Source organism: Podarcis erhardii (assembly GCF_964252035.2).
Source record: "Podarcis erhardii genome assembly, chromosome: 1".
NCBI lineage: Eukaryota > Metazoa > Chordata > Lepidosauria > Squamata > Lacertidae > Podarcis > Podarcis erhardii.
This window is the reverse complement of record NC_138497.1, coordinates 64,353,275-64,371,992: the sequence shown is the minus strand read 5'-3', so window position 1 is coordinate 64,371,992 and position 18,718 is coordinate 64,353,275.

Genomic DNA, 18,718 nt, shown 5'->3' with positions numbered 1-18,718 from the left:
GCAAAATAAGAGCACTAATACAGCAGAAGTGGTGCTCGAAACATGACACAGCTGATTGGAATGGGAAAGTCTTCTCTCTCGCACATGCTCACACATAAGGGAATGTGAGAGCCTTGTGTATGAAAGTTCTTGGTAGAAGAGGGGTATCCAATGTTAGTGGCAGCCCTTTCCTTCTTTGCCTAATTGGAGCAGCCCATCACCTCCTAGCAAATAGAAGGGGAAGAAATGGAGGCAGTGAGAGATTTTACTTTCTTGGGCTCCATGATCACTGCAGATGATGACAGCAGCCACGAAATTAAAAGACGCCTGTTTCTTGGGAGAAAAGCAATGACAAACCTAGACAGCATCTTAAAAAGCAGAGACACCACCTTCCCAACAAAGGTCCGTATAGTAAAAGCTATGGTTTTCCCAGTAGTGATGTATGGAAGTGAGAGCTGGACCATAAAGAAGGCTGATCGCCGAAGAATTGATGCTTTTGAATTATGGTGCTGGAGGAGACTCTTGAGAGTCCCATGGACTGCAAGAAGATCAAACCTATCCATTCTTAAGGAAATCAGCTCTGAGTGCTCACTGGAAGGACAGATCCTGAAGCTGAGACTCCAATACTTTGGCCACCTCATGAGAAGAGAAGACTCCCTGGAAAAGACCCTGATGTTGGGGAAGATGGAGGGCACAAGGAGAAGGGGACGACAGAAGACGAGATGGTTGGATAGTGTTCTCGAAGCTACCAGCATGAGTTTGACCAAACTGCGGGAGGCAGTTAAAGACAGGAGTGCCTGGCGTGCTCTGGTCCAGGGGGTCATGAAGAGTTGGACACGACTAAGTGACTAAACAACAACAATGTTTTCACAACAGTATTCTACCACTGGAGGAGAACTCAGCTCCTCATCCACCCTGATCTCTACAGCTGAGAAGGGAAGCACAGCAGTGACTGCTGGGCGTTCCGCTAAACCCAGAGTTCTCTTTATTGGGAATGCTATGTTTTCTTTCTTGGGTGGACAAGAAAGATGGGTGCTTCGATGTTGGTCCTTAGTGATTTCTTTTTGGGGGGGTGGGGGGACATAGTAATAAGGCTGCATAGTACATTCTAACCGGGAAATTTATTTCAGGCAGCTATAATGGAGAGAAGCAAAAATTTCCAAAGAGAGAAATAAATCTAGATCTTCTATAACAAGTTGAATGTTGTGTCTGTACCACTGATCAATTGTTAAGTGAGCTGCAAATGGATCTTTTAAAAGAAACAGTCTACCTACGCAGCCTCTCGGACAGGTAGCAATGGCCCAATCCATGCCCTTGGGATATTTTGGCCAGTCTAATTGGTTGATGATTCATGCTTTCCTTTCCCTCCCAGTGTCCCTGTAAATAAGATAATGACAGAGGGAAAAAAATTGCTTGGACTTTGTGTGTCAATAATGAGAAGATGGACGAGAACAAATAAAGTGGCATTGCACTCAGATCAGGTAGTTTAATTATAGGAGGGCATTTTGACCTTTTATCACACTCAAGCCATATATCTCCATCTTCCCACTTCAAGGTTTGGTAACTTGTTTAGCTTCACACGACCATCAAGGAGACAAAGTTCTTTAGAAACAAGTTAAAGAAAAGTAAATGTATTATTTATTGCATCAGATGCAATTTTGGAATCGTTGGGTAATATTCTGCAAATGTGCCCCATCAGTGCAAAGATTACCACTAGGACAGTGTGGCTTTCCCTCTGCTCCCCCCGCACACCCTCACCAAATCTGCTCAGGAGGATCGGGGAGAACCCTTGGAACAAATTTAGGGTGTTGGGGGGAGGAGTCCTAATGTGCTATCAGTAATATTTGCACTGGTGGTACCCTGAATTAGGACTCTTGTTAGATACAACCCACTGTGACATTAGGAGTATAGACTTGGAGTTAAAGAATCACATGCAGAGTTCTCCTTATTGGGACAGACCAGGGATGGACAAATATGTTATTTTTTGTCTCTCCTTTTTTCAGTTTTACATTGTTCTTCAAATTTCCACTTTAGTTTGTGATGTATATTCTCCTAATATACACATTTTTTGCATTCAATCCCCCCTAACACAATAGTCTTCATGTTATTTTCAGTAATAGATGCAGGCTGAGACCCTACCTGCCCGCAGACTGTTTCGCCAGAGTGGTGCATGCTCTAGTTATCTCCTGCTTGGACTACTGCAATGCGTTCTATGTGGGGCTACCTTTGAAGGTGACCAGGAAAATACAATTAATCCAGAATGTGGCAGCTAGACTGGTGACTGGGAGTGGCCACTGAGATCATATAACACCGGTCCTGAAAGACCTACATTGGCTCCCAGTATGTTTCTGAGCACAATTCAAAGTGTTGGTGCTGACCTTTACAGCCCTAAATGGCCTCGGCTCAGGATACGTGAAGGAGCGTCTCCACCCCCATCGTTCAGCCTGGACACTGAGGTCCAGCTCTGAGGGCCTTCTGGCAGTTCCCTCACTGCGAGAAGTGAGGTTACAGGGAATCAGGCAGAGAGCCTTCTTGGTAGTGGCACCCACCCTATGGAACACCCTCCTATCAGATGTCAAGGAAATAAGCAACTCTATGACTTTTAGATGACATCTGAAGGCAACCCTGTTTAGGGAAGCTTTTAATGTTTGATGTTTTATCATGGTTTTTAATATTCTGTTGGGAGCCGCCCAGGTATAAATAATAAAATTGTTGTTGTTGTTGTTGTTGTTGTTGTTGTTATATTTTATGCATAACTTTTCCTAATATATGCATTTTTGTACACATTAATTGTCCGGAGAGCTGCATTGCAAAATTTGGATAAGTGTAAATTTCGAAGGATGGCTGGGTTTCAGTTCAGGAAAATGTAAACTGAACTGAACTTCTCTCCCATTCCTAAATGAGACTTTTCCACCAACCCTGTCACAGTGCAGCACCTTGCCCCCCTTGCAAAGCTACTTCAGAAGGCTTCTGGATCTGTATGGTGCAATTTGATGGGGGGGTTGGAGTTGGCGGGGGAGGATTGTCAGGAAATGGTCATGCTCACAAGCAGAAGTGTCTTTCACTTGCGGAGGGGGCTCTTTGGATCCAAACCATATTTCCTGTATTTTGGATTGAGGGGCAAAAGAGTATTTTTACCAAGCTGGAATTTTCAGGTAAGTGACATATTTATACTCGCCATGTGTCTCCTCTTCATTATAGCACTGTGGAAATGCCTGATATTGTGACAGTGAGGATGAATATGGAGGAACTCCCATTGTATTATTGAAGCATTCCACCATGAATAAACTATTCATTCATATTTCTGTACACATAAAAACGCATGCACATGTGTGTATGCATGTGTGCGCGCACACACAGCTGGCAAGACTAACAAACATTTATTTCATATCAGTGCTTTGTGAAGTTGCCCCTCACTCCTGGGCACAAGGTCACTGCCTCCTTCAGAGAATAGCCAATAAAGCCCTCATATTTGATTATAGTTGTCAACAACGAGTTAACAATGTGAGAAACAAGCTTGCCTTTGTGTATCACCTGTGGAATATGTTTACCAATACTTTCTCACAATGCTTTGTGCTATATGAGAGCTTTATAACTGATGAACAACTCATGACTGCTGTTGAAATGAAGATGTCCAATGTGGTAGTATATGCCATCCATATCTGCAAAGTTTGGCATAAAATTCTCACAGTGTTATAGTTCCAAAACATCCATTGATCTCTCTATATGAGATGTGGCACCCTATCAGCTCAAAACATTGGACAGTCCATGATTTAGAAATGAACACCACATCTGACGGGCTCTGGTGGAATAGAACTCCTTCACTAGGGAGCCATTGGCCAGCTGAGAGAAAACCTGTGTATTCGAGGTCCTGTTTCATCAAATCTGCTGTGGCCTGAAATGTTACCTCTGGAACTTGTTTAGTGTTGAAGATACAGATGCCAAGCTGAGGGAGTAGCACTGGCAAATGATGGCACTGTCCTTCCTTTTCAACTGAGTCGTTGAAAGATGAGTTTTAACTACTGCTTCCAAGGAGAAGATCAGACAGCTTATCCAGTCTGAGATGGTGCTGCTCTGGGTCTTATTTTTTCCAGAGCAGGAGCAATGTCATCCTCTGCTAGAGTGCCATGGTAATTCATGCATCCCCCTTGCTCTGGCAATTGAATTTTGATGGCAATGAAGATTTCAAGACTCACCATTGATTGCAGCAGATTAGCTTAGAGAGGCATAGGCAAACTCGGCCCTCCAGATGTTTTGGGACTACAATTAACAGGACCAGTTGTCAGGGATGATGGGAGTTGTAGTCCCAAAACATCTGGAGGGCTGAGCTTGCCTATGCCTGGCTTAGAGGATGTTAGAGAATGGGGGAAGCAATCAAGCGGAGACTAGGTACTTCTTTCCTTTAATTTGATGTGGTTCCTATGTCATGCTACCAGTTTAAAGAATAACACTTCTTTGCAAGATCTAATTTTTACTAAAAGTCCAGTTTCACATTTCAGTTCACTGAGGATCTTCTATTAAAGCTCAATGTGTTTTACAACTGAAGCTATGAAGTCAGGAGTAACAATCCCTGAGTAAACTGGGGCTTACTCCCAGCACTCTCTGCTCCTGCACTTTCCAGAAACTGGTATGCATAGGATAGCTGTCATGCCACATGGTTGATCAGGAATGTGACCCCATGCCTCCCCAGCCAAATTCCACCGTGCTACTACAACATCACCCATTCACAACAATTGCCTGATCCCCACTTAGGATACATAATACATTGGCTATTATGCTATGTACTGCTGACTGCTCTTTTGGAGGTTACATATTATTTTTTTATATAAAATGAATGAACACAGCAATTTGGATTTTGGGAGTCTCCTGAAGGGTGGCGGAGGTGGCTGTGTGGACTGCAATGATAAACTGTCATTCCAAAAATTGCCAGTACACCACTATAGTGTGTATGTTTATTTCCTGGGGAAATCACACCAGAGCACTTCCAGGAAGGAAGACATAGCGCCTAAACCAGTCTCCAGCTTCTCATTTTCCCTTCCTTTGGTTCCAATGGCAATTACATTAATTAGCAATTATGTTAACTTCCAATTAGCTTTGTGAAGACTCTCTAATTGCATCCCCTCACAGTTTCAGTAATTAATCCATTCACCACATCACAACCAGCTGATACGCAAGCAAATTTGCTTTTAGGATTTTCCTTCTCCTAGAGACATTGAATAGAAAAGGAAAACTAGCAATATAACTGTAAGCTCTTTGCCACTTATACTAAAGCATAGATGCTAGAGTATTCATATCCTTTTATCTTCATTATACCCTGTGCTAATTTGGCTAAATACTACTGAGAAGGTTGGCAGGAAGCAAAGTCTGCAAGTGAATTCATTCCAAATACATCTAGGTGGCACCCTAATGCATTTTACCAACGGCTGTAAAGTTTTGACAATAAAAAAGAAAAGACATCAGCTTATACTGCTCTGAAATAGTCTGCTCAGTGTTAATCCTGTGTTTCTATTGTTTATTTGGTCAAAAGGAATTGTGAGGAATTCCACATGGGACATTTACACCACATCACCTAACTCTCCTAGTCAGAGATGTCAAATGACACCAGAAGACTCATCTGGTGCCTCTAACTGATATATCTTTATCCGGGGTGGCTAACTTTTTGGGGGATCACGAGTTGCATTGATGCAAGGTTAACCCTCTGGTAGCCAAAGGTGGGGGGACACTATTTCTGTGGCATGTCATGGGTTGCCAGAGCCCAGGGCTGCGCAGAGTGGAGAGTAGGAGGGAGGGGGGAGGGGAACAGATGAAGTACACATTTTATCCCCACATATATAATATCTTGGTTACCTGCTTTGATTTTATACTTACTGTGTAAGGTGATAAATAAATATGGGGGAGGGGCATGTCTTTCAGCTCTGCTGTCTCTCTTCCATCTGGGCATCCTTGTTATTGAATGAGGGATGAAAGCCGGCCTGCACCCCTGTTGTTACTTTGAACAAGCTCTTCTTGTCAGGAATGGTGTTTCCCATTTCACCGCCAGGGCAAAACAGGAATGTGCTGCCATGTTGCCAAAGCCTCCCTTACCTGGCTTGTGTGCCAGCACCCACAAAACAGTGGCATCCAGCAAGTTCTCATGAGATTTCAGTGAGATCTCGCTAGAAGTCAGCATCGCTTCTTGGGGAGGGGGGCAGAGGCCGTGGAGTGGGCAGAGCGCCATCCCTCATGGGTGGGCCAGCCCTAATCTGACTAAAACAAGCAGACATCCCACCCAAAATCTCATGAAATGTTTGACTCTCACAATTTTCACCACTAGGATAATGTTGGGGCAGCTATTCAGTGGACGTGTCAAATTACTGTTGTTGTTGTTTTGTTGTTGTTTTGTTAACTGAAGATGATTGGTAAAGGCTTCAAAACAGCTTGCCCTTATTCTATGATGCATTTGCATCTCTGGAATGGTACTTTGTTTCGCCCACCACATTGGTATTAATTTTCTGTGCTGTGAGTTGGAATGTCAGTGTACATTAGCACCTGATCTATAAAGGGAATGCTGAGACCTCACTGGAAGCATTAGTCACCGCACCTTGGGGATGCAGTTGTGTGCTTCTGTTGTTGGCTCAAAAGTCTAAGACGCACATGCTTTGATTCCTAATGCAACATGCACCATGTCATATTCATTACCAATAACAGAAAGATCGTAAACTTTCCCCAATTCATTTAGCAATTTTCGGGGCTCTGCACATTGTTTGTGTGTTTTCTATTACAGCAGACTAAGAAGCAAAGAGCATTCCATTCTATCAAACAAATACACACATCCCCAGGGCATACAACCCTCGCCTACAAGAGTGTAGGTGGTTTTTACCCAGGATATATTCATTATTTAGCAATTGACAGGGAATAAAGTGAAGTCTTACACAAGGTTAATGTATTGAAATCACAATTTCCTGGAGGTTGTTTGGGATGTTTCCTTGGGGGCTTTTCACTCCTGCCTAAACAGATGTATTTAGTTTTCCTTCCCTGTACCTGTTTGCCTGTTTCAGACAGCCTGTCTAATCACATTCCGTATGTGTCCTGTGCACTAATTCTGATTTGCAATAAAACTGCTAGCACATTTGTAAAGATAAGCAGGGCCTGGTACGGTTTCAAATTGGATGGGGGACAGCATGTTGAGATTCCGGCATTGCAGGGAGTTGGACTAGATGCCTTTGGGGGTCCCTACAGTTCTATGATTCTATACTGAATGTTCTCAGGGGACAAGAAGCTGTTTTCGAGGAAGAGGTTAGAAATGTTTCCTTTTTAAAAATAGAAACACCTTAAATGTGAGACAATTCACCTTTCTTGATCTAGCTATGGGACAAAAGAGTTATGGAATAGACGTGATATTGCAGCCACCAACTGCAAATTTCTGCACGTGGATAGATACCACAGGGACATATTTAGACCAACTTCAATCAACATGAGAAAAGCATCATCTCCACTATCATTCACTGGTGGGCAAGGGCATTTCATGAAAGTCCATTGTGATCATCCTAGCTGTCTCATCTGGAATAGGGTCACCTTCCTATGCATGGAAGTCTCTCTTTTATATGGTGCCTGGGTCAGAGGTCTGAGTCTCAACCTCTGTCTACAAATTGTCCATCTTGCCTTCGCAACTTCGTCAGAAATAATCAGCACCAATGTTAATGCTTAGAGTAGTAGAGTAAAAGATTAAAGTAGAAGAGTGCCTAAGAATCAACTTGCATGAAATATGTGCCCAGAGACTATTAGCTAAACCTCAATAATATTTTTTTCTCTGGCTGGGGTTTGTTCTAATCCATCATACTTAAGGCAGCAACTGGATGAGTTGCATAGAACTCTTCTTCAAAAAGGCAGGAGTTCTGTGCTGCTGAGAAGCTTGCACTTTCTCAAATGGCAGAACTCTTTTGAGATCTGATGTCTTTTAAAATACGTTCTTCCCTTTCAAGTAAAATATCCCCATGGCCAGACCATGGCTAAGCAGGAATTTGAAATAAATTTCCCATTTGCAAAACCAGCATTCCATTCTTTGCCCTATCTTAGTCAAATATGTACTAAAAACAGACTCAGCTGATAATACCTTTGACATTTAGCAGCTGAAAGCCTCCTAAGCTTTCTGTTCCTTGGCTTTGATGTGAGACAAGCATGACCATTTCCTGGGTTCTTCTCCAGCTCATCCATCCATAAAATATGATGGATGGATGCCACTGAGTCAAGTATCTCACAAGTAAATAATAATCTAATGATTATTTCCCATCAATGGACCATTCTGGGCTGCTGACCAGGAATCTGCCTAGCAAAGACAGTGTTGATGGTCTGCTAAGACCATAGCTCAATCCTATAGTAGCCAGTGTGGTGTAGTGGTTAAGAGCGGTAGTCTCTTAATCTGGGGAACTGGGTTCACGTCTCTGCTCCTCCACATGCAGCTGCTGGGTGACCTTGGGCCAGTCACACTTCTTTGAAGTCTCTCAGCCCCACTCACCTCACAGAGTGTTTGTTGTGGGGGAGGAAGGGAAAGGAGAATGTTAGCCGCTTTGAGACTCCTTAAAGGGAGTGAAAGGCGGGATATTAAATCCAAACTCTTCTCTTCTTCTATAGGTGGCATCCAACTATGTTTTATCCAGAGTTAAAGCATTGAAATTGACCCATTAATTTCAAAGGGTTTACTCTGAATAAACCTTAATTGAATACTACCCAATTACGATGGTGATATACCTTCTTCTTCTTCTTTGGCGATCACTCGTAGCCGAGTAAGATTGTCTTCCATAAACACGGTTTTAACAATGAGTCCGTAAGTGACTGTGGAGGCAATTCTGGATCCACACATCCTTCCACAGTGGGGACATTGGTTTCTGGATGGGAGCTAATCACAGTGTGGATTTGCAAGTGTGCCTTCCTCTTAGCACATTTATCCCTCGCGTCCTGAGTTCGAGTGTCTTCAAAGCCCATGACACCTTTGGCAAAGCCCTCGCAGGCCAGTGTTTCCCAGTTGTCAGTTTTTATACTACATTTTTTTTAGATTTGTCTTGAGAGAGTCTTTAAACCTCTTTTGTTGACCACCAGCATTATGCTTTCCATTTTTAAGTTCGGAATAGAGTAGTTGCTTTGGAAGACAATGATCAGGCATCTGCATAACATGACCAGTCCAACAAAGTTGATGTTGAAGAATCATTGCTTCAACACTGGTGCTTTTTCAAGTACACTGATATTAGTTCATGACTAGGGGCTTCCAAATTTCATGATCCTGCCCCCGTTACCATTTGCTGATCGCCATGGGACTTTGGGGGGTTGGGTTTTTGGAAGACGCCTGTGCGTGAATTTGTTTTATGTGTGTAGATCAATCCATGCTGACCAATGCACAGTCTTTGCAGTAGGGCTCTGTTCCGATGGCATGAAGTAGTCACGACAAACTGGTAGATTCCTATCTGCTGCAGCCTTCATCCACCTTCACAGCCGTTGTAACATACCGCTTCTTATCATCCGCCTGTTCTGACATTGAGGACTTCTTGGATCATTCTTTGTCTAGCTCCTTCCCTTTGACCTTACCGCCTTGGGTGACCCTGCTGGGAGTACGAGATTCCCGATGGCTTCGCTCACAAGGGTCATAGGAACATGCAAGCCCACTCACCACGACAAGGTGATGATCCAGTGAGTGGGCAGTGATATACTAGCAGTCTGCTAACTGCCAGAGTGAGGTTGGGATCCTCTGCACTCTCAGCATCAAATCCGAAAAGAATGCAGTGTCATTTTAACCATCATGTAGCATAGGAGTAGATAGTCCTCCAGTAGAATACTAATAAACCTGATCATGTCATGCTGTGCTAACAGTGCTCTAATATCAACCATCTCTGTTAATGACCACTCAGCATCTAGCAGTGGGAAATGTTTCCACAGTGTCGCCCTGCCCAATCATACCCAAAAGACACAACCTGCAGACAGAAGTACAGTATATTGGAGCATACTCAACACTGTGAGATGCTGCAGTCCACACATCACAAGTCCAGGTACTGATCCATTCCAGGAATCCTGAAGCAGAAGTCTGAATCATGTTACAACATACGTGGGCATATTCCTCAAATAGCAATTGATTCCTTACATTTGTAGCCTACCTTTCTTCAATTATGGGACCCAATTATGGAATGTAAGGTATCATGCATGTGGTTTTCAGGTGGTCTTCCATCTAGATAATGGTCTGCTTAGCTTCAGCAAGGTAGTGGCCTCAAATGCCTTCAGACTTTTAACTTTTACTCAGGGCGCCGTAGTGCTTACTATAACGTGGCAGATGTTAGGAGAAGAAAATGAAGTTATCCATATTGGGAAATGTGTGCACAGAAGTCAAGGTAGATTAAGTGTGTGTGTTTTTTTCTATGATGTTTAATTTATTAACTATATTGGCAAAACATACTCTGAACAGAAAATCAATTTTTGTGCATGACAGAATTATTTGAAGGTGGTGATTGTGAGGGAGCTGAACAGATTAACAGCACATCAAAAGTGAGCAGGACACACTGAGAAGAAAACAACACTATATTTATGTGCATATGGTAAAGACCTCATTACCTCATTGGTTCCTCTCTACTACTCAGTTTTTCAAATCTTAAGTTCTCCACATTTCCATGGGAGTTTGCAAATCAAAAAATGATGCCCTCATGAAAATGCATACCATTTCAATGAGATTCCCCCCCCCAATATTCACATTTTACACAGTTTTGCCTTATATACATCTTTTTTCCAAGCCATTACCCCTAAAATAATGTATTTTTGTATGCTGCTTTCACTGATACATGCATTTTTGTGGACACTGTACCCCAGTACACATTGCTTGACTAGAGAACCGCATTGCAAAATTGAAAAAGTGCATATTTTGAAGGATGGCTGTTTTTCAATAATCCTGTTGTTTCAGAGAGTGCCAGTTTGGTAGGGTGCGCCTTTAAATGCGAACTAAATATAATTTCTCCTTCACCCCAAACAAAAACCAGGTGTGGCAGTGGAAGGGAATGTCATGGGGGAAAGTATGATGGGAGAGAAGATGAAGATGAAAGTATCAGGAGAAAAGACCTTGAACTGCAGAAATAATACACCATAATTGAATTTGTTGTACAGAAGAACAAACACTGCTGCCTTATACTGCATCAGATTGTTGCTCACATCACCTAGTATTGTCTCCTCTGCTTGGCCATGACTCCCCGATGTCTCAGGAAGGGATATTTTCAATCCTCATTACCTTAGTTCCTTCTGGACTTATGGTGCTGAGGACTAGTATATTGGGAACTATATTGGGAAATGATGGGAAGTCTACATTTAAAGGTAAAGGGGCCCCTGACCATTAGGTCCAGCCGTGACCGACTCTGGGGTTGCGGCGTTCATCTCGCTTTATTGGCCGAGGGAGCCGGCGTACAGCTTCCAGGTCATGTGGCCAGCATGACTAAGCCGCTTCTGGCGAACCAGAGCAGCGCACGGAAATGCTGTTTACCTTCCCGCCGGAGCGGTACCTATTTATCTACTTGCACTGTGATGTGCTTTCGAACTGCTGGGTTGGCAGGAGCAGGGACCGAGCAACGGGAGCTCACCCCGTCGCGGGGATTTGAACCACCGACCTTCTGATCAACAAGTCCTAGGCTCTGTGGTTTAACCCACAGCGCCACCCGCGTCCATTTAATTTAATTTACTTTGTTATATGTTACTTTATTTTATGTATTATTATTTGATCTTAGTTAATTGAAATCTATGTGGAATTAGAAGTTTAAGTTAATATCTTATGGTAATATAATTTAAGAATATTCTTTTCTTTGTATGTATGTATGTGAATGCGTGAAGTTAAACCTGTAATGATATTAATGAATTTCAATAAATAATTTTTTTATGCCAAAAAAAGAGGCTGTAATTTCTCAGGAATATATACTACAGATGCACAGTACAGATGTTGGGGGTTTTTTTCCTTCTAAGGACGGTTCCTCCCTGCCACTCTCTTTACTGAGAGCAACAACTGTAGAAGAAAATATTCAGTCGGTGTCATTAAAGTTTAGGGAGCTTTCCTCCGCCCTAGCACATATAGAAAACAGAGATGAATGGACTGTGAACCTGGTCGTATTAAAAACCAATTTCATGTTCAAAAATAAATGTGTGGGGAAATATTTTTCACTATTTGCTCAGAGCTGACATTTAAAGTCCACATAAAGCTGTTTGCATTGTGGAGCAATTATGAAAGGTTGGAATGCAACCCCCTGCAATGCAGCAAAATTCAAATAAAGACATAGCTGTTATCAAAGTCCAAAATTAGAATTAAGCACACACTTAAGTTCTTGGCTGAACATAGGCTACTGGGCAGAAAAGAGAGAGAGAGGAAAGACATGTTGTCCATTTCTTAACTTTTTTAAAAAATGTGGTATCTGGTTCATAGATGACTTTAGTGGAACATCTGTCTCTGAGCACATGGTAGAAGATCTATGTAGGAAATCAGTAGTGAGTGGAATATAGCTGTGATCTGGAGAACAGAAGACTTGGCTTTTTTAAAGCATGTGTCCCATGCTTTTGATTTGGTGCTATATTGCTGGGAAAACTAGAACAGGGAAGTGCTGCTGGGTCCCACTCACAACAAGCATGTTAGTGATAATAGAATCATGGAAGGTACCCCCAATGCAGGAATCTCAGCTAAAGCATCCACGACAGATGGCCATCCAACCTCTGTTTAAACACCTCAGATGAAGGAGAGTCCACAACCTCAGCTGCTATTCCCTAGATCATTAACTGGGTGTTTGCTAAACTCTGTGCCTTCACAGTTGAGATGCGCCACTGAAAACAGATGCTAATTCCAAGCCAGTAACTTGCAAGGATCCACAACTGGAGAGGGACGCTTCAGAAGATATGAAAATATTCCATAGGCTCAGAGGGCTCTCTAGGTCTCTGACTAATTTTATTTCATTAAAAAAGAAGAAGCTTGCAGGTCACTTCTTCTATGAACCCTGACTGCCAATGTATACTTAGGCAAAAAACGTTTTTACACTACTACTAAAATTTATGTAGACCATGTCCTTTGCTAATCAGTGAGCAAGGGGAAGAGAGTTCAATAGAATCAGAGGATCAAGGCTATTCCCCACTTGCTATTCCTGGTCATTGGTGTGGTGCAGACTAGTGTACTGCCTCCGACAGGGGAGATAATACATGGCCACAATGGCTAATGCCCAATCTATATTAAGGGAATTGATATACAACTTTGTAACATGCAGAAAACAGCATTCTTAGAGAAACCAAAGACTGGAACTGAGGGAAGTCGGGGGTGGGAGTGGGTGGGTTTTGTGTGGGAGGGGGGAGGGAGGAAAAATGGGGGGGGAAACAAGGATGATATGTTTTTGGATAATATGTCTTGTTATAATTTTGATTTTTTTAAAAAAGGGAATTGAAATCACTCATTGCTGCAGCTGTTTCTCCTTTGGATGGCTTTAGATACTAATTCATTTTCCTCCAGCTCTTAGGATTCTGTGTATAATAGCAATGCTATGTTAACTGGGGACAATTCTTTGGAACATCTCATATTAAAATACAGTATTTCCTTTCGGCCTAGTAAAGGTGCTTTTTTGCGTAACTGTTGAATGCATCAGTTATTTTATACTGATTTGCAGCCAGAGTTTTCCCCCGGTTGTATCCATGTTTCATTCACAACACACTCCGAAAATAATGGCACAGCTAGTCAAAATAATTACATTTTTGCTCATGAAATATTTCCAGCTTACTTCACACACGCAGCTAAACTATGGCGAGTATGCTTCCTTATCTTAAGAAAAATACTTTGAGGCAATTTCCTGGCATACATCCCCTTCCAAGGAGACCAGTCTGGTATGAAATTATTTCCAGGAAGGTCTAAATATGGAGCCAGAACTTCTGTGAGAGTAAACAGGCATACCTCCATGGGCAGCACCAAAACATTTTGAAACTTAGGAAAGATGGAGTCACATCACTATTTGGTTATTTGCCACATGCTTGCTGTTAACTATGTGATGATTTGATGATTCTGTCAATTCCTGAACTTTACGATTCTCCTTAAACACTGAAAAATTCATGGAAGAAGAATGGTGGTGCTCTATCAATTCCACACATGTCTACACTAGTTTTACATCTGCAACATGGTACATTTTAAAGTAGCCAGGATACAGCAAATTTCCATGAGATCCGACCCCTGTGTCTAAGTCAATGTTGCTTCTTTATTGATTACAGATCTTCTTCAGATAACATGTAAGATCAAATTTAAGTTCTGCAATCTTATGAAAAATAGCAGTTATTGTTTAATATTAATAATAATTTGTACATATGAGGGGAAATAGTTTGGCCTGCTTTTGACCAGCCTTCAGCTAATGGTGATAAAGTGTCTCAGATAATTCTGGTTCTGTGTGTGAAAACGTCTTCTTAGGCCTTACTGATTCATTTTATCTGACGCTTCAGGTGTTTTAGACATCAGTCCTATAATATCTATGTAGAGGACCTCCTTGAGCTAAATGGAACGCACTCGGAGATAAGTATGTATATGACTGATGCCTTAAATTGTCTTCCAGTGCTCTTGATATGAAGTAGTTTACATAGTTTTCATGATCTTCAGCTGAAAAATCGCTTGTTTAATATCAATGGCAAACATATTGTGACTGCCTCATAATCACCACTGCAATGGTGTACTGGAGTACTGTGTCCAGTTCTGGGCACCACAGTTCAAGAAGGACACTGACAAACTGGAACGTGTCCGGAGGAGGGCAACCAAAATGGTCAAAGGCTTGGAAACGATGCCTTATGAGGAACGGCTAAGGGAGCTGGGCATGTTTAGCCTGGAGAAGAGGAGGTTAAGGGGTGATATGATAGCCATGTTCAAATATATAAAAGGATGTCACATAGAGGAGGGAGAAAGGTTGTTTTCTGCTGCTCCAGAGAAGTGGACACGGAGCAATGGTTCCAAACTACAAGAAAGAAGATTCCACCTAAACATTAGGAAGAACTTCCTGACAGTAAGAGCTGTTTGACAGTGGAATTTGCTGCCAAGGAGTGTGGTGGAGTCTCCTTCTTTGGAGGTCTTTAAGCAGAGGCTTGACAACCATATGTCAGGAGTGCTCTGATGGTGTTTCCTGCTTGGCAGGGGGTTGGACTCGATGGCCCTTGTGGTCTCTTCCAACTCTATGATTCTATGATTCTATGATTCTATGAATTTCTGGGTATTCTCATTTAAGGGGGGGGGCGTTTCACCTCTCCTGAGCGTTCTGGCAGATCCTCTCTATGTCCATACTCATCCTTGTGTTGTGGGCAGGCAGTGTGTTTTCTGGGTGGAGGATTTTGGATGGATCGGGAGTTGGCACATTGCACATTTTTGGCACTTTGCTTCTCTTCCAAAAGAAGCTCTTTAAGGGTGTGGCATGTTTTCGGCGGCTCCATGAAAAAAGCAAAAAAGGTCAACAGCTTTGGTGGCCTCCTGAAAGAAACTCAACAACTCAGGGTTGTCTGTCAAAAGAGGTGGGTGTTCCTGCACCTCTACTTCTAGAAAAAAAAAGCACTGTATAAGAGCAAGGTCACATGGATATTATCATCGTATCTGATATTCCTGTTAAAAAATGGTGGTATCTGAGGAATTGGGATACACAATTCAGTGATGACAGCTCATCCAGACTTCTTTTTGTGTCGTGCTATGTTTCTAGACACAGCTTTGCACTTTAAATCCATTGAACCTAAAATATGGTGTCCACGTGATATTATTCAATATAAAGGGGAGGCCTCGGGATCTTGACATGCAATTGGCAACTCTTGTTTGCAGGTACAAAAGGGATGCCTGTCAATTATAAGATTATCTTAAACAGGCAACAGTTTTCTTTGATGACCATGGTGAAACCTGTCATGCAGAAAAATACTATCTAGCTGTGACTTTGTCTCACAACCAAGTCTTGCACTATATGTAGCTATTTAATACACTGTTCTTCAGTGTATTAGTGTATCAAGATCAGAGGGCTGCTGATCTTATTTGGTTCTTCTTTTAATAGAGAAGCATATCTGGCTCTAGATCTCTGAGAACCCGAAAAGCACACAGAACCCAAATTAAACTTCCCCTCGCCGCATGCTGCCACGCCAATGACAATATCCCCCTCCTGATATTTAACTTAAACATCAACTGATGGGATGAGTTAATAGGATTCTGCCCAAAATATATGGAAACACCAGCATTTGTGAATGGGTGAGTGTATTAGCTAGGGTTTTGTTGGAAAAATGCACTTGAGCAATATTTCAGTAAGGGTGGGTTTCGCCAGAAGAAAATGATATGTTTTTCAGAGCAGGTTTTGGGGGGGCTCTGAGCAGGTTTTTTTCAGGGTGTTTGTTTGTTTGTTTGTTTGTTTGTCACCAGGCTTCCACTCCCCCAACATAGGCGAGTGGCTTTTAAGCACACAATCATTTTAACAACCTTTTAACATGATGTGAGTAAAACTGTAGGACCGAAGGACTTTATCCTGAGCAGAACTGAGCAGGTGGTACTCATGGCTCTGGGAGGGTTTGTCCTAAAAGTGAAGGCTTCCGTACGGCCCCTCAGCAGAGCATGTTGGGAATAGCTGGCTTCACATGGTCCATTTGTGCCAATTCTTCCCCGCTCTCAGCTTCCCCGCTAAGTGCTTTCCCCACTTTGCTTTGCAGTGAAGCATGAATTGTTCACATTGCAGGCTGTAATGTGCTTTTAAATCAAGCTAATTTAAACGGCCACCATCAGGACCAGAGCTCCACAAGAGATTCAAGACTCTTAAATAAAGACGCAATTAACACAGGCATGCTTTGCAGATGTGCAAAACATGGCAAGTGAGCAATTTTCTGCTACCTAGCTCTGTAACAAAATCTATTTAACAGGGTAACAAAACTTTATAAGCCACAACAAACTAGCAGTGACTGTGTCAACAATTGCTACATTTACGTTCCCCGACTTGAGCTTCCATTGTGGTACCTATTACACGGTGTTCTTCAAATTCACCTGTTAAACCCAATAAAAGCAGGAGAAAGGAGGAAGGAGAGAAGCCCATTACTAAAGTTACTCACTGCATCCTGAATAAAAACACGATTCTGTGGTGGGGGATATTAACAATATCAAATCTTAGATTTCTTTTCATAGAAGAATTATAGATTCTAATTATTGTCCTCTGCTATGTGGGTCTGTATCAATCCGACAAACCTCAGCTGAATTGAATGGCACCAATTTTGTATTCAGATTAATATAAAAGTCTGATCCTATGGCCCAGTATTTCATTTCCAGTGTGGTGTAGTGGTTAAGAGCGGTGGACTTGCAATCTGGTGAACCGGGTTCGCGTCTCTGCTCTTCCACATGCAGCTGCTGGATGACCTTGGGCTAGTCACACTTCTCTGAAGTCCCTCAACCTCACTCACCTCACAGAGTGTTTGTTGTGGGGGAGGAAGAGAAAGGAGATTGTAAGCTGCTTTAAGACTCCTTAGGGTAGTGATAAAGTGGGATATCAAATCCAAACTCTTCTTCTTCTTCTTCTTCTTCTTCTTCTAACATCCAAGCAAAGCAATCTTTCACCAAAGCCAATTCATTAACATACAGCAATGCTGGGGACAAAATTTATTAACATGTAGCAGTGGTAGGGTCTGGCATATGCATTGTTATATTGTTCTGATCTCCTGAACAGCATAATTGTACACTTTAACAGATGTTCAAAGGAACGCTCATCTGTCCTGCTTCATGGCGCACTCTCTGTGCCTGACAAGACTTGCCAGCACCAGGCAACTGTTGATAGCTGGGAATGGAAGTGAATGTACTTGTGCTCATGCTTTCATACACCATCCCGGAATTATTTGATGAATTTTTATTTATTTATTTATTTTAAAGTATTTAAAAGAATGCCTCCAGTACAACCCTGTACATATCTACTCAGAAGCAAGTGCTACTGAGTTGAATGGGACTTACTCCCGGACAAGTGGGTGTAGGATTACCTCTTAGAACATTATTGAGAGGATATCAGTCAAATTGAATAAGCTGTCATGGAGAGCACTTTTCTTGAATAGGCTTGAAAGAATGATTCAGGCGTTTAATCTCCATTGACTCATAAATGTTATTCTGACCCTCCTAGAGTGATTGGTAACCATTCACGTACATGAGAGGAAGGAAAAAGGAGCACCACTGAGCTAGTGGTTAAATGTCCTTCCCTGCATCCTTATGGCCCATACATTAAGGATCAAGCAGGCTCCGATCAGTCAAGCTGCCTCCCACATTTCGACTCCTGGTGCACATGTTAACTCCTTCTATTTGTAAAATGTGGTGAATGGTACAGAAAGCAGAGAATGCTAATTTCAGTTACATTGCAGTTAATCCTTTGGGGAAATTTATTATTTTCTTTTTCTTTTTGAATTTGCATTTTATTTATTTGTTAACATTCTTATATTACGTCGGTAAACGTTGTCATATTACATTACTGGACTTACTATAATATAATTTCCAACATGTATACAAAAATTATATATAAATTTTATATACCTAGAGAGAAAATGAAACAAGAAAAAGGAAAGAACAGAGAGAAAAAACAAAAACAACCCCCCCCAAAAAACAACATATACATACCAACACACTAGACTTCCTGTCTATCCCGTTGTATATTCCTTTTTTACAAATGAATATACTCTTATTATTTGTACTCTTATTTGGGGAAATTTCTAATGCATTCCCAACCACAGAATTCTGACCCCAAAATGATGAAAAACCTGGGAA